Below are 16311 nucleotides of genomic sequence, written 5' to 3'. Positions count from 1 at the left end.
CCAGTAAGTAGCTTTGAATCCAGCCAGCTGGATAGCAGGAGATCCATATCCCACCCCTGCCCTGATTCTCCATCAACTTTTAGAACCAAGTAATTCCTCATCTACTCTGACCGATGACCCAACCCCCTTCGCAGCTCAGACTATATGATTCCATGGCCTTTAAAAAAAAAAATCTTGCCTTCATACTTGTTTCCCATTGGAATATAAAGGGGCACACAAAAGGTAGGGAATCAGTTGTACTTCATAAGGCAATTCCAAACATGCAAAGATAACACCTTTTAAAAATAAAGAGACACAATAGAGGAAGCAGTTCATTTTCTTCCCATTTCAGGTCTCCTGAACCAAGCACTGTTACTAACACTAGTTCAATGCTAAAATGGGGTCCGAAGTCAATGGCGTTCCTTTAAAGCTGCAAGGAAAAAGACAAGGCAACAAATGAAAAAAGTGAATTAATGTCTGACCAAAAGGACTAAGAGAATTAGGAAGGATTGTAAAGATATATCAAGGGCAGAGGCCCTGTTACAGAGGACATCAATAAATAAGAAGAGAGATGAAATTAATAAGGAGTCCAACAGGAATAAGATTATTTAAATCTGTCCTGAACACACAGAAAGGAGGAGAGGAACGACCTTGTGAAAAAACTGCTACATACATGCATATATCTAAAACTAGCACCTCAGAGCGACATGAATTCCGGGGCAAATCAGGCTTAGCTAATTAACTTACTGAACCTTGGATAACCTATCATGAAAGAACGTAACTCTGGCAGGGTGGGGTGGGGTCTAAGCAAGAGGCAGTTTGCATTGCTGGCTCTATCTCCCTCTTTCTTGTCCCTCAAATGGCAGCTTCTCCATAAGTGTGGTCAGATTTCCAGCAGGAGATAGCTATGCGATTTTGAAAGGGTCTGCTGGTGAGTCTAGCACCAACACACAAGAAAAGAGCCAGACCAAGAAAGAGTGACTATGAAGCTGCACACATCCAGACAGTGATGGGATCATGGGTGATCAGGGCAACCAGGATTAAAAGAGCACAAGATTGACTCTATCAGAATTGCCATCAAAGGATACTGGGTGGAGAAACAGCACCCGATGCAACTGAAAAGTTTCCCAAATTTTTATTTCCCAAAGCCTGACAGTTACACTTGCAGATGACACCAAAGGGGAATTTGCAGCAAAACGCCGAAGGAACAAGGAAATAATTCAAAGGAAGTGAGCGAGGGTAGAAATAAAACACGATTCAGCCAGGCAAGGCGCAGCTTGCCGAGAGAGACAGGAAATGCAGACACTGAACAGGGACAGAAACCTGGAAAGAGACACAGGATGAGAGCAAATTGGAGATGAGCTGACAATGATGAAAGAGCTGCTGCTATTTCAGGCTGCAGAGACATCACACCCCAGAGGAAAGGGAGCGGGGGGGGGGGAGAGAATGGCAGACAGAATGCACCCACGAACAGGAAGATCAGCTGTGCCCAAAGCAACATGGCTGGAACTAGTGAGGCACACCTGGAGGACTAAAACAGGTAGAGACAAAAGGAAGTTAAATTCTCTGTGACAGATAGGTCTCTGCTCTCCTATGCACAGTAGCCCCTCTATGAACCAATAGACAAGATCCACCCTCCTCCTTTAGTTCAGTCCAGTTCTCAGGTAGTGATATTCAACAATCATTACGTCCCTCTACAACAGGAAGGAGCTTCTCGGGAGGGAAGCATCCATATAAGCTCGCCAAGACTGCAAGCCAAAAAGGGATCGCAATAGGCCTTGAACAGGGCAAACAATATAATCAGTGGCCAAGTTTGTAACACATTTTCTGGCCTTCGTACCTGACCCCTACCTAGAACTCACACTTCTGAAAATATTGCACATCCAGAAAACCAAAAGATGTTTGCTTGGCTCTCCCCACCCCCTTCTAGATGGAGCCCCCATCTCCCATTCTCAAAACATGGATTGTTGCACCCATCAGAAAACCAAGTTCTCTAGTCTGTTGCCAGAAGATGGAATTCACAGAATTCTATTTTTGCAAAGTAGCAGTCTAATTTTTAGCTGCAGAGAAAATCTTGAAAACATGTGAGACTGTTTCCAAAGTTGCTGCTCTCTTAATGGGCTCCCTTCAGTCACTTTGTGCTCCCCAGAATCTCTCTGCTTTCACCTTTCTCTCTGTGTGAATCCCCCTCCCCGCCAGTGTGGACTGAGGATTTTAAGAGGAATAAAGGGATACCATTCCTGGAGGACACTCTGGAGTCTTTGCTGTTCTTTGGGATGATAAGATCTAAGTCTCAGAACACTATCACACAGCCATACCCAGAGTACAGGTATCCTCCTTAATGAACATGGTATGTGCAGCTCAGGTTTAGTGGTTGCTCCGCATGACTGCTTAAGGAAGAGCTCTGTGAAGTTCAGAAGTTTGCTCACACTCACCAATAAAAGTTGTTGCAAGCAAAGCCACTTTTATCCTCCACAGTCCCAGTCTTTGCTTACTAAAGGACTACCCAACTCCTCTCATACTCTAAATCCCAGCACAAATACTTGTTCTTGCCAGAAAGTGACCCATCACACAGCCAGTCACCAGCAGCAGTATGTGAACAAGGCAAGGAAGCCGAAACGCCACGATGAAGAACAGCAGTTATGGCATGCTCTGGCGGGAGACAGTGAAAAACACAGCCTAGCAGCTGGCAGCGAAAGGATAGATGTTTTATGAGGCATTGAGTGGCTGGGACTGCGAGTGTGCCAGGAGAGGGAGGTGCTGCACAGTGCTGCTAAGGAACACCATATAACTTCTCTCCTGCAGGGGCTCTGACAAACAGAATCTCTTTCTAATTCAATAAAGTCCCAGCAGTTACCAGGGTTCATCCATCGTACCCAAAGGACGACAGTGGCGGCTCGCATAAATTTTTCTAGTCCAATATGCACAGGAAAAGGAAGGGCTCACCTGCAAGGTGGAGGAGGCTGATGACTCTCCCTAAATAGGGCATCAGCTACCAGGCAGTGAGGACACAAAGCCCTGCCAAAACTGGAGCAGGCCTTCTCTCTTGCTGTCTTCCACCGGACAGTAAGAACTTGTTTTATTTTGGCAGAGCTTTGGTTTACTGGGTAGATAATTTCCTATCTAATGTCCCTGCTTATCTGCTCAACCTGCCTGCTTTATCGTATTGTTATTTTTATGGAATGCTATGGTATTTTATAAGGTCTTTCAATTACTGTAAGTTACCCTGAGTGGTACAGAAGCATTAGAAGGGTAGGATAGAAACAGTTTTATCATCAACTGCATAATTAGTGAGAACAGTCTGAAACTGCCCCAGGGAAAGCAGCTCCTTGGACCAGACCAGGGCTTAAATAGGAATGTGGGATCATTTGATCCCTAAGACAAAATTGTTATTAATACAACTTTTACACCAGTTGCTTCTGGACCCAGATCAAAATGCCAGTGCTAACCTTTAAGGCCCTAAACATTTTGGGACTGCGTTACCCTAAGGACTGCCTTCACCTGTATATTCTTGCCTGTAATCTAATATTTGAGTTGGAGGCCCTGCTCATGTGTCTGCCTGTAAAATCCATTTGGTTGGCGAGTACAAGGAACAGAGCCTTCTCAGTGGTGGTCTCACAATTGTGGGGCTTCTTTTTGTTTGACATTCACTTGGCCCTTTCAGTGCAGGCCTTTAAGAGGGTCTTAAAAACGGATCTTTTTACTGCTGCTTTTCCTAAAGAGAACTGATGGCTGTGTATTCCAAAGCAGTTTTCTCATATGCTGTATCTACTGTCCACTTAGATGATCTGGCTAATTACTATTGTTTCATTCACTTTATGTATGTAACTTTGTGAGGGCTTGACTCTGAAACGCAACTATAAATACTTTGAATCAATATCTTAAGCATATTACATCCATATCCTCTAACAGCGAGATAGGGATGCCTTGTGATACATTTAGAAAAAGTCTTCCTGTCAATACCATCCAATGGGATACCTCCTCTCTACACCATATTTACGGCTGCTACTGTCACTCATGTGCTAGAAAGAAAAGAATGGAGATTCTCAAATTACTGCTGTCATGAACATATATGCAAGTTGCCTCAACACAAAAGAGCATTAAGGCCCAATCCTATGCATGTTTAGACAGAAAAAAAAGTCCAGCCAAGCTGTAGGGAGTTGTAGGACTTTTTCTGTCTAAACCTTCACAGGATTGTGCTGTTAGTGAATCCCACATTAAGTGTGTGTGTGGGGGGGTTGAACGTTTTATCCTTCTTATGCAAAGTAAATTTATGCAATGTATCCAGATGTATAATACTTCTTAAAAAAAATAGGGTGACAGATGGTCAACACCAGTAAGGTTAAATAACACTGATGGTAGGGGCAAAAAGAAAACAATGTCGAGTTAGACTACTGCAAAACACTATACATCAGGTGTGGACAACCTGTAGCCCTTCAGATATTTTAGCTTACAACTTCCATGATCCCTCACCATTGACTATGCTGTTAGGACTGATGGGATTTGTAGACTAAAGCAAGTTGCCCACCCCTGCTCTGCATGGTCCTGTCTTTGAAAGCTGTTCAGAAGATTCAGGTAGAGTTGAACAGAGTGAACGGGTCACTGAGCATATTTTATTACGCATAGACTACATAATACATTCTAGAATCTATACTGGCTTCAGCCTTCCAGGTTGTGAATACAAAGCCCTTAAAAAATGAGGGAATGTACTTAAGGGCCTACTTGTTCTCCTATGCTTTCTTGCAAATTGACCAAAATCCCTTAGAGCAGGAGGGGGCAGAAGGTAGGTCTCCAGATGTTTTGGACTTCAGCTTGAGCATTCCTGACCATTGGCCATACCAGCAAGTTGAAGTCCAAAACATGTGGACAGTTACTGCCTTAGTGGACATGTACCACCTGTCTAGGACAGGAAGGCCTGGCGTGCTATGGTCCATGGGGTCACGAAGAGTCGGACACGACTGAACAACAACAACAACCACCTGTCTACTAAACAGGACAGCTAAAGGATACAGAGCAGCCTTCCCCAACTTGGGTCCTCCACATGTTTTGGACTACAAGTGCCATCAGCCCCACCCAGCAAGGCCAATGAGGGGAGTTGTAGTCCAAAACATCTAGGTGACACCAGATTGCAGAAGGCCAACATAGAGGAACTCTTGATCCTTTCACCACAGCTTATGGAATGCCTTTTCCATAAGACATGATTTTATCAGGGCCAAACTAGTAGATTGTTTAGGCTGCAAGTGTGAGAAATGTTACCTCATCTGTTGTTAACAGAGAATGTATTATCTCTATTGAAATATATTTTAAAGTTATATTTTAAAATTTCATATTGTCACAGCTTCTTGGCTTAAAACAATAAAGAGAATATAATTATTAGCCTAAAAACTTGACCTGAGCACCTTTTGCAATCAGTTACCTGACCGAAGCCTTCAGAATCTGGGACCTAACAAGTTCAATAACTGAAGAAAAAAAAATCAAAGCCCCATCCTTGGATCATGGGTAATCCACCTTCCCTCTAGCTTTTGTAATTTGCCAGATACAATATTTTGACATTCACTCTACAACCAAAAGGACTAGGAACATACTATAAAGCATTATGCATACTCACACTGAAAGCTGTCTATAAGTTATCCTGTGTAAATCCACCTGACACTAAATAATGAACAGCACCCACATCTGAAGCTTTTACAATGTCAATAAGATCACATGCTGGTAGGAGTTACTTCGGGCTACAATGTAGCTCTGGAATCCATTCTAAGACTCAGGACTGATCCCCAGAACATACGAAGTATTAATAAAGGGCATAACTCAACGGCTTCTTTAGATGTCAATCCCACTCCGCATTTGTTTAGTGCTACATGCAATCTGCAGCACCACTGAAATGGGAAGAAGACTTAATTCTATAACTCCCACCAAGCTGAATGAAACTTACTCCCAGGTAAATATGCACAGCTGGAACGCACCAAAGGAAAACCCCACACAGCCAGAAGAGGTGTTTCAACACCTGCAAAGGGGAACACATAGCCTTTCGACAACTGTTTCTCAATACTACATAGCCCTCTAGAAGAAGAGAAAGAAAGTTGTGCTCTACAGGACTAGGGAGGTCACAGGCCTTATCAAACTGGAGCTCATCACATTTCCAAAACTGTATTTCATACAGCACTAACTTCCAGAAGAAATGTCATAAGCAGAATCACATTTTCCCCAGTGACAAAATATTGTAGTGATGGGAAGATGCAAAGACCCCACAGCAGAAGTACTACCTTGAAAGAAGATGCCTCAGCCCTTTAAACAACTGCATTTATTGCACAATATGATGCAGGCTGCATTTCCTGCAAAGAACAGATCCCATCCCAATTTGAATGATCACACTGGGCTTTCTAACCAGTGATTAACCCCCTAATCAACAATATATTATTATACGATATCACACGAAGCTTTTATTGCATATATTAAATATAGGGGAAATGGTATCTAAAGTTCTGCAGTATTTCAGCCCCAGCACCTTTCTTCTCAGAAATCAACTGCTGCCCACCTGTTGCTCGAATATGAGCTAAGCAACAGCCAAGAAGAGCACAGAAGAGCTGGTGGGAAGCAATAAGGACAACGTTCACACCACGCGGTGCGTGGGGAAATAGGAGGGACACCAAGGGAGAAGCGGGGAGGCAAGAGCCAGAAGACCCACAGTTGCGGAGGGAGGGCACCGAGAATGCCAGCCCTAAACGGGGGCGGGGACAAAAGGAAACGAGAGCTTTTACAAAGCCACTTTCAAATGGGGGGGCGCAGTTACCGGGGACTAGGAAGGGTCGCGCTGCCTCAGCTGCTTCCGTCTTCGCCGCTTCCGTCCGCCCCTTGCCGGGCAACGCCTCTTCGCCACGGGGGACGCTGGGAAATGTAGTCTGGGGGAGCTAGAGCCGACTTCCTTTAATTGCCCCGCTTTTCCTCAAGCGTCTTCTCCCGCTCTACCTGCCTCTGTAGCGGATGCTACTTACACTACCTACGAAGCGGTTCATTCGGATTCGTAGTCCACCCACGCACCCAACCCTCGCATGCAGCCTTTTAGTATGGTGCTGGAGTCTAATCCTGCCGTTAAGATGAGCCCTGTGACCGCCCGGAGCCTACAAAGTGCCCGCCCCGCTGTGAATTTCACGTGTGTTACGCAGCGACGAGGGAAAGGCATTTTGCACATGCTCAGATGTATTCTTTGTTGTTCCCGAAGTGGGTGCGGAACGTCCAAATATAAGCCAGCGGTAAAGTGCCGCATTTTAATCTTGAGAAAGGGTGTTTTAATCTGGATAAAGTTCAGTAGAAGTGGAGTCAGTAGTGGGGTGTGGGGGCCAGTGTCCTCCCGCAGACAAGTAGCTCTTCCCTTCCCTCCTCCGCCCCATGTTGGAACCCGTGTGGTTACTTGCAGAACAGACATTTTCACATAATTTTCTTAATTATCTCTCTTTATATATAACTTCCCCGTGGACTCACTTCTGCACATTTTTTGATGACAGATTCAGAGTGGGGAAGATAACTTTTTTTGTTCAGTCGATAAGTCGTGTCCGACTCTCCGTGACCCCATTGACCATAGCATGCCAGGCCTCTCCATCAAAATCAAGGGGACTTCAGAGAAAACAGGTTTAGGATGGGACTGTAACTGTTAATGTCAAATATAATGTGATTTCTCTTTCAGAAATCTAACATATGGGACAAAATCCCCCCCCCCAAACTTTTCCCTTTCTGTGCTTTTCCAAGATCTGTTTGTGGTGTCACCACTTTACTCACCTTCTTCCCTGCTTGGCTGTTGCTGAGTAATGGCAGCAGTCCTACCTCACTGTGAAAAAGGCAAATGCAATAAACAATGACAATACTCATAGTAGCATATCATGTCCTGGGTTAAGTACTAGTAAGTCATGTCTCCAATTATGCCCTATTTTGATTTAACCAAGGTTAAAAGTAGAAGACTAATTCAGAGTGGGAGCTCTGGATTTAACTCAGCCTCTCTATTCACTGGAGACATAAAATGCCTCTGCCAAGTAGATTGGGTAGGGAGCCTCCTAGGAGAGACTATCTGAAGACTCCACCAATGAGCATGTTTTCACTGTTCCAGGAAGCAGTGTCTGGATGTGTCACCCTCCCTAATACCATTGCAAAACAGAGCACTCTGTTTCCTAGTCCTCATGTCGCTGATCAGTACACAGAGTCAATGAAACAACTCGGGTATATCTGCGATGCCCTCACACCCATGGGCCTGGGCCTGTCACAATAAGGCTGCACACTTAATTGTATGCAAATCCCACTGAAATCAAACAAGGTTTGGTTAGGTTGTAAGGCACATTTGGGGCCACAGATCAGTGGCAGAGCACCTACTTTGCATACAGATGATCCAGGTTCACTCCCTGGCATATCCAGGTAGGGCTGGGAAAGACCCCTGTCAAACCCTGGAGAGCCGTTGCCTGTCACTGTAGTAGACAATACTGAGCAAGATGGACCCAGGATCTGACTCGGGATGTAGCTTCCCATGCCTCCAAGATCAATGAATTACTGCCATCAATAAGCACCAGAAAGGCTAAGATAGTAGGATGTGAGTGAGAGGAGTCTTGTTGGATGCCTTTGGAGTGTACATCTTTGGCACTCGGTTCTCCCCCCGAACAGGCAATATTAGTTGTAGGCTTGATTCAGGCTCCATGTCTCTGCAATAGACCTTCACTATATTTGTATGATTTGGGGTCTAACTGCTCATAAGAGGGGGTCAGGAAGGAGTTTCCTGCCAGGCCAAATTGACAGTGATGTAGGGATTGCCTTCTTCTGCAGCACAGGAGGCTTGGGTCATTTGCTTGAGCCACCTTTACCCATTTGTCTTGTAAGCACCTTTCCGTGGTGCAAATACTCTTGGCTTGTGGCACATTGTAGTCAGAATTTTGTAGGTTGATTGACAGAGGCTGGTGGTTCAGTTTTGGGCAGGAGATTGGACTAGAATAGCTTTATGATGCTTGATGTAAAGGAAATCTAGGACATAAAAGACTGACCCATGTGGGTTGTTAAGTCCCCTGATATTTCAGGCTAAGAAGAGGAGGCTACCTTTCTGTCCTGGACTTCTTTTCTGTCTGAATGCCTCTGTTTGATGTTGCTTATCTGATCCTGGTGCGCGTGTTCACGTGTTACCGAAGAATGGCAATGCCACATTGCAATGTCACAGATGCACCAACCAGCAGGATCTCTTGAGAACTGCCAAAGCTGGAAGGCTGATGCTGATAACAAGACGTTGACAAAATTGAAAATGCACATGTTTTGGGGAAGCCAATTGGGGAGGACAGCTGGAGAAGCACATTCAGTCAAGATTTATGGGATTGTCAGGATCCAGCTCTGTGTAGAGTTAAGACTCAAGACTCAGTGTAGAAGAATTCTGCCTTTAACTTCCTGGGACCTTACCAGATTACTAGCACAGAAACGCTGGGAATTACAAATCACAATGCTAAGATTGCCATATCCATACTCTAGTTGTCTCATCCATTACATCAGGTGGACAACTTGTGGCCTTCCTGATATTTTGGGCTACAACTCCCATCAGCCCAGCCAGCATAGTCAATGGTGACGAATGATCTAGAGGGCCACAAGTTGCCCACCCTTGCATTACGTGGTTGGCTGCTCTGGACCTAGGTAGAAGCATGCTGACATCTGGCCTGCCCTGGGATCTGCATTGCTCCGTTTGAATCCCTTTGGAACTCCCACAAGCAGCAAGCCCTTTTCCTGTAGACTTTGGGACAGTGCACTCTAGCTTTTTACCCTGTTACCATAACATATCACACTGAATCCACGTGACACATTCACCAACCGTTGCATTCTGCTTCTTTATTCCATTTTTTTCTTGACCCGACTTGTGATGTTTTTTCTGTCTCTTGTGCTGTCACTGCGCAATTGTTTCTCATGTTGACAAGTGATATGCTATTGTTGCACAATCCTTAGAACTTGACACATTTATTTTGCCTTATCGAGTCCTGATCCTCTCTAGAGATCCATGGCAGTGCTAGAACTCCTTTCCCCTTTTGTGCAGTAATCCTACTTCGTCCATTCCTCATCTTGAACCTAGTCTATTTATCCTGACTTTCAAGACTTAACAAATCCAGGGACATGCCAACTGATTGGGCACAATGAAAGGCAGACTGGAACTTCTTATGGCCTAGAGCAGCAAATCAAGCAATACCTTATACCAGTGGAGTTTGTATAGCTCCTATAGCACTGCAGCTTCTATAACCACTGACTTTAACCTAGTTCATTGTTATGTATACTTCTCAGGATTCTGGTTCTTGATCCTATAGTAACCTCTAAGTCAGTGGTGGAGCAGATTGGTTGTATGTATAAGGTCCCAGGTTCCATGCATCACTGGCATCTCCAGTTAAAGGCTGACACCTTCATCAGAAATATCACAAGGCAGAGGCTATCAAAGTGCCATTAAATCATAATTCATTAACTCCCTAGCACACTGCGGCCTGGCTCTGAGGGGCTCTGCCTCAGCAACAGGCCAATGCCTGCCACAAAGGGGCATTTGACCACCTAGAGATCCAGATGTTATTGCTTCCAATGCCAGTAGCAACAGAAGAGCTAAACCAACAGTGGATTAAGATGTCTTTTGAAACCTGCCAAAATCCATATTAGGCTGATACCTTTATTAGGCTGACTCAAAGGTCACCCTGAAACATTCTGGGTTTGGGAAGGGCATCACTGCCATTCCCAACAGAGTAATGAGCATGCTGGTAAAAACCTGAGAGAAACTTGCTTGTGCCTCACAGTGTCTGGGGTCAGAATCTTGGTGCCTAGACGAGGGTAGGTGGTAGCTCATTTGTGCCAGTTCACTTACCTGAACGCAGGAGGCTGAAGGCTATGTGATAGAGAGGGTCACAGAGGCAAATCCAGGAGGACATTTGGTCTGAAAATAAAAGCCTATAGAGAAACTCGTTGTTCTTTTCACTGGTGGAACAGATTTAAAGTGGTCATCTGCATCATGAGAAATCCCAGCGCACACCATCCCCATAGGCTAGCATGCCATAAGATAACTATGGCACCCATATAGTAGGCAAGGACTCGATTTTTATTTCATTTTGTAGTGCAACTTAATCTTGTTTCTCCCTTATCCTATCCAATTATCTTCTCCATCATCAATAAACTAATTTTAATCTACCATAACTGGAAACGAGTAGAGTGTGGCTTGAGGGTGGGATATAGATTTGAAATAATCAACTGTGGGGCGGGGGTGTCTCTTCAAAGATAGCTTACAGCTCAGATTGGTATAGCCAACCTGTGGTCTTTCAGATGCTGCTGGACTCTTAACTCCCATCATCTCCAGTCAGCATGAGCATGGCCAATGGTCAGGGATAATGGGAGTTGTAATCCAACAACTTCTGGAGGGCCACAGGTTCCCCACCCCTGTTGCTAGAGCAAGTGATGAATGGAGAGTGGTGTTAGTTTTGGGGAGCAGTGGGGCTGACATAATCTGGGGTAGTGGAAAGGTTAAGTTGCGGAAATGAATCTGCTCCAATAGTTTCATTTCTCTTTTGTTCCACCTGCCTTCCATTTTGTACCTAAACCATGTTGATCTTATTATTTTGTCCCTAAACACATTTATTTTATGTTCAGAAGGGAGGGGCTCAGTGGTAGAGCATACGCTTTGCATGCAGAAAGTCTCAGGTTCTATCCCTGGCATCTCCAGGTAGGGCTGGAAAGACCCCTGCCTGAAACTCTGGAGAGCTGCTGCCAGTCAGTGTTGACAGTACCGGGCTAGATGTTCTGACTCCATATAAGGCAGCTTCCAATGTTCCTATCTTCCTAAGTCAATGTGAATCTAGCTGAGTCTCCCTTTGTGGGAAAGGCTCATTGCAGGCTTGTCTTCAGCATAGTTTCTCTGTTTGGACCTCCTCTGAGTTCAGTGAGATGGTGCTGACAAGACCAGATCAGAATTAGCAAGCTGGGCTGGGTGAGAGGCTGAGAAAGAGAGACGTTTTGTACTAAACAAAGAGATATGCCTACTACTACATGGTGATGTCCTAGTCTGACAGATCCTCCAGTGCCCAGGACCCCAAGAAGCCTTGCAGCACTTTGAAACCAGCATGAATGAACTCCACATGTACCTACCTACCTGGGCATCAAGATACCTGTGTTGCTTTAAAATAGGGATGGCCAGACTTCAGGCTTGTGAGATCTATTTGTTGGGTTGTTGGTTTTTTCCACTAAGACCCAGAGGTCCACCAACCAAAGACAAATGCAAAATAGTAACTAAGGGAGTCAGAGCCAGATGCAAAATGGTGACTTGGAGAGAATTACCTACTCAGTGTTCTCCCCCACCCTGACCCAGTGAGACAACATATACAAATACAAATCTATACCTAATTGCTACAGATCAGGACTTCTAACTCCAATCTCTAAAACTGACCAACTGAGCTGCACAAAGTCATCAAGGGCAACCAAGTGGTACTCTTTTTCTTTTTTTTATGGGTGAGGAACACGGGGGCTGAAAGAACAGTGATTACTACAAGGTCAGTCATTTTTTTAAAAGTGTAGTTTTATTTGCCATTTTTAAACTATTGAGAATCAGAAACCCATGAAGATCTATTCCAAATCTTTCAGAAATCTACCAGAAGATTACAATCTACCTTCCGTCCCTGCCTGAAAAGAACAAGGACTGTGTATGTTTCACACTTGACATTTTCCCCACATGGGTACAGTAAAAGCCACGTGAAAAAGATGCGTGCTATAATTTGTGAAAAGCATGCAGGCTATTATATATGCCTTAAAGCTGCAGCTACTAGAACATCTCCCTCCCTAATCAATAACTACAGTGCCTGCCACACCCACTTATTGCTCCCCTCCCACAGAACAACTCACACATCAATATGGTAGATCTCGATTAATCCAAGCAAAATAAAACTAGGCTTGTCCTCTTGCTGGATTTTAGCTGGCCTGCTTTGGTGTGGGATGGGGGTGGGGAACCATTTCAGCATGACTCAACCTTAACAATATGCCAAGGGAATTTCTTTTTAATGTGCATACATTTATGTAAATGAAAGTATACAGTTGAGCGATGACTTCTTTCCTCTGCAAAAGGTAGCAATGCTTATTAAGGCAGCTGTGCCAGCTGTTGCATCCCTTGGGGACCCCACTGTGCCCACATCGAAGAGGTTGGGGACAGGAGGAATAACATGCAGGCAGCCCAATATCCAGGATTCCCTCCTGGACTGGATCACTCAAGCCTACAGACCCACCGAACAGACACTGCTTGTGTATTAGTTTCCCTGCCGGCAGTAAAGTTAATTATTATTTGATTAATCTGTCTCGCAGGTAATGAAAGAGCAGTTATCACAGCCCTGAGCACACAGCATGCAGCCCCCGCCCCCCACTTGACACTTTCCTGCAGCCACACCTAATCTCTTCAGCTCACTTCATCCCCAGGACCCTTACTCTGGATTTGCCCTGGATCTGGGGTAAGGCACAAGCAGGGGTATTGCTTCTGAACAAATTGACCCTGTTTGGTGACATGTTGAGTATAATAAATGTTTACTTGGCAGTGAGTGGCAGGTTGAGGGGAGGGCGGATGCTTCCAAACCATCAGAATTAATTCACTGTGGGAGGGACAGGCTGCTCTGGAGCAAATCATTAGGTAATGTGACAAAGACAGTGTCGTTATGATCCATTCAGTGCTTCCTTTGAGTTGCCAATCTGGCACCCCTTGGCATCATTAGAGAATATACAGAACACATGTAAGAAAAGAGAAAAAAAAGCTTTACTCTGGGCACTCTGTAGTAGGTACCAGGTGCCCTCCGATTTGCATTCTGGCAGGAGCCAGCACAGGTGATACTGGCCTGTGTGCTGTTCTGTGCTGCATTTAATTTACTAAGCAGGGGAAGTTTTACTGATGGAGGTGATAAGCATCCATTTCTCCAGCACAGGGAGGATGTAATAACAGCGATAACTCCTGCCCTTCACTCCTGGGATATGAATGCTTCTTCAGCTCATAATAACTCAACCTTGCATTTGTACATGCACTTCAGGGCATTCTTGCATACATACAAACACATGCACAGGTTCCAACTACTATTTTCAAATTTCAGCCCCAGACTCACACCCACTCAGGTCTCCCATCACTACTGGTCAAAGGAACTCTGCACTGTTTTGGGTTGGTGCTGCTCTGAGGACATCCCTGAGTCCCATGGGAGGATTATGAGAGTGAGACAGTATCACCTGACCCTCCCTGTCAAATTTGGAAAATGAGGCAGGTCGATGGTGCTATAAAAGCCTCACCTGGAAGCATCCACAGACAGTCCTGTTGTTCGCTGCAGGCACTCCTAACACCAGGTCCAAGACAGCAGCAGTTGGAAGGGAGTCACCTTTGCCCTGCACAATATGCTGGGTTTATAACAGGGGTGCAGAAATTCTTTCAGTCTGAGGACCAAATTCCATTTCAGAGAAGCTGTCGGGGGCAGTTTTCCAGTGGTGGGAGTGGCCAAAGGGGCAAGGCCAAAATACCTCCATATTTTAGTTGACGCTTTTACTGCCAGTAACTAAGCCTTAGGAGAGGCACTTCAACCTTTTAGAATGGGGGGAAAAACTGTACAAAAGCCAGGAAACCACCAAACGACCGGTGGCCAAGGTGAAGGGGGTGTGGCCATCTGGGGAACTCTGGAGGGCCAGATTGAGATCGCAGGAGAGGTGGATTTGGCCCCCAGGCCTGAGGTTCTGCACCTATGGTTTATTTTACTTATTTATTTGCAAACATAACAATAACAAAGAACCAAAAGGGGGGAGCACAAAAGAGAGGGGTGGTAGAAAGGGGGGGAGAGAAGGTATCATAATATATCCATACACAATCATTTATATCATCCTTAAGAAAAAGAAGAGAGAGAAAAAGAAAAAGAGAGATAAGGAAGGATTTAACACTTCCATTTCAAATATATACATTAATATAAGCACCCCTGGTTTATTAGATAAGAGCTGGGCTGTTAGGAAAGTGTAGTATTCTCCCTTTCACCAGCATAGCAGCTTCCTGCAATTTGAGCTTGGGGACATCTTGCGTCCAAAATGGCAGAAGCACCTGTTAGTGCTGCCTCCCCCGCCCCTAAGCATTATTTATGACATCCTGATGCAAACAGTGGGAGTTAGCAGGTGATGCGACATAGAAAAACAGCTGTGCCAGGAAGAATCATAAATGTCCATATCTTTATTCTCTGCTACCGTACTGTCGCTATTCACAATTTAAACCGGGAGCCGCTCCCACATGAACATTCGGCTCGTGATAACACACAAAACTCTGGCACAGCATGAGGCGTGCAGCACCTGACACCTCCAGCTCCCCTGGCAGAGCCAAACAAATACTGTTGGTGCCTTTGTTGCACTTGCAGCGGAGGGAACCCTGCTGTTGCTGCGATTGATTTTCCCATTACCTTTTAATATCGCATATTAAAGGCATATGGATTCACTCTGTTACTCCTCTGCTTTATTAGCTTCCGGCAGGGCTGAACTGGCCCTGCTGCAATTTTCTAGGACTGTGTAGGCCAGGGTGCTGTGGGGAAGAGATGAGCACTGGGCTGGAAGGATGGGGAAATGGGGCTAGTGCCAGGCCACTGTAGCATCCCTGCATTGCAATACTCCCAGGCACAAAGACTCAAAGGGCTGGACAAATAGATCGAACCTTCGGGTCAAACCAAGCAAGATGTGACAGCAGCCATGGCCGAATCCCAAAGCAAGAGGTGGGGGATTCTAAGCAGAACATGAGTGAGTGGGTGGGTGTGGAGGGGGGAACTAAACCCTCCACCCCCACCCACGCTTTCCCCCAGAAACCAGCTGTCCTTCCCTTCCTGCTCCCCACCCCACTTCTTCACTATTCATGACTGGGAGAACATGGGAGAAAAGGTGAAGCTCAAGCAGGGCTGTTCCTTCACTTGCCCACCCACCCCAGGCTTTAAATCCCCCCTTCCTGCTTTATAGGGATTTGGCACGTCCCTGATTAGGGCCAAACTAGATGGTACGGAAAGGGTGGCGAAATGCATTCAGCCTCAGGGCCAAATTCATTTTAGAAGATTTAGGAAATTCATTCTTCAGGGCCATATTCCAGGAGCAGGCAGGGCTGAAGGCTAAAGGGGTACAGCCAAAATTACAAAACAGACCAAATGCCAGCATATTGTAGCCTAAAGCTCTTCCTGCCGGTAACTACGCCTTAAGAGATGCATTTGCAACGTTTTAAAATGGGGGAAAGCTGGAAAACAACCAAATGGTTAGTGGTGGAGAAAAGGGGCTAGGGGGCAGGGCAATCTAGGGAACCCCAGAAGGCTGGATTAGGACCCGGCAAGCGGGATT

At 45.3% G+C, this 16311-nt stretch overlaps 1 protein-coding gene across 2 annotated transcripts in view; it reads right to left on the bottom strand.

The window, feature by feature from the left end:
- Positions 1–6829, bottom strand: part of R3HCC1L (R3H domain and coiled-coil containing 1 like) — a 43192-nt gene extending 36363 nt beyond the window's left edge. For both annotated transcript variants that reach the window (XM_084846629.1, XM_084846630.1), the window contains exon 1: positions 6770–6829. The gene's annotated coding sequence lies outside the window, so the exon portion shown is untranslated. The remainder of the gene's footprint in view (positions 1–6769) is intronic.
- Positions 6830–16311: the final 9482 nt, after the last annotated feature.

This window comes from Heloderma suspectum, chromosome 3 (assembly GCF_057233095.1).
Source record: "Heloderma suspectum isolate Gila_16-S chromosome 3, 16-S_ref, whole genome shotgun sequence".
Classification (NCBI taxonomy): Eukaryota; Metazoa; Chordata; class Lepidosauria; order Squamata; family Helodermatidae; genus Heloderma; species Heloderma suspectum.
This window is presented reverse-complemented; position numbering and strand designations above follow the sequence as displayed.